The sequence below is a fragment of the Myotis davidii genome, unplaced genomic scaffold (assembly GCF_000327345.1).
Source record: "Myotis davidii unplaced genomic scaffold, ASM32734v1 scaffold162, whole genome shotgun sequence".
In the NCBI taxonomy this organism is placed as follows: domain Eukaryota; kingdom Metazoa; phylum Chordata; class Mammalia; order Chiroptera; family Vespertilionidae; genus Myotis; species Myotis davidii.
Window position 1 is genome coordinate 524,832 of NW_006300036.1, and position 1,296 is coordinate 526,127.

Here is a 1,296-nt window from a genome sequence, read left to right on the forward strand (position 1 = left end):
ACTGAAGCAAGCAAGCCTCCTGTTCGCTTAAAGCTGCCTGGCTGCCAGCCACCAGCTTGGTTGGCAGTTAATTTGCATATTGCCCTGATTAGCCAATGGGAAGGGTAGCAGAGGTATGGCTAATTACCATGTTTCTCTATTATTAGATAGGATAGTGGAGTCTAGTTAGCAAGAAAGAAGCTACTAATAGATAAAAGGGTAGGTGATTTCAGTACATGTCATATATTTTAAACAAGATAACTCAAGAACTGTGGTGAAAGATAGTACAAGCGTTCAGTTATGCAGATTCAATGAGAAGACAATTTAACATATTTTGCCAAACATGTGGTGTGTTGGGTGATGTGGGCAGGAGACGAGGAGAGAACATATAAATGTCAAGGGCCCTAGTACAAAGCTTCTATTACTTTTTGTTCCCACCACTCCTTTCCTTATTAATCTCCTGATGGGCTATACCTCTTTTGGTTGAAATTGGTTAATAATCATACAGCAGTCCCTAAGTACTCAAGGCATCAGCTCTCTGTGAAGGGATGTGGGGCAGAAGCATTTAACTTACATAGATTTCCATCTGGTAGGATAAGATTCTACCTTGTATGAAAATGGCAGTCCATTGAGGATGCGTTAAAAACTAATGCCCATTTTATAATTTTGTGGCAAATTCTATTATATTTCCTTAATTTAATAAACTTCATAAGCTTAATTCTCTTTTTGGGCCATCCATTCTTGACTATCTCCTTGTCCTAAAAAATAATAATTCAAAGAAGTTTCCGAAATTTCCACTGACAATGTTGTTACATTCCAAGAAACATTATGGTTATTTTTTTTAAAAATCAACTTCTACTCTGATTAATAACAGTTTGGTGGTAATTCAGAAGATTAGTGTTTATTCATATATACATGCAAGATGTATGGTAAATTACCTTATGTAGAAGATCTCAAATAATTGCTCCCCAAATATACATAGCTATGTAAATTTAATAAATATTAATTTATCAATCAAAACTGAATAGAAGAAATTTGAGTCTTGATTTTAATTTTTCTTGGCAAATTTCAAAGAGGAGTTGATGCAGTCTGTATTACAAATTATGTTCAAATCCTATTTTTAAAAAGAAAAACCTCTCTAAGAATTTCTAAAGCAGTCTAGCTGGCATGGCCAGTGGTTGAGTTTCTACCTATGAACCAGAAGGTCACATTTTATTCCCAGTCAGGGCACATGCCCAGGTTGTGGGCTTGATTCCCAGTGGGGTGGTGAGGAGCGTGGGGGAAAGCCGGAGGCATTAGATTTGATGTTTCTCTCTC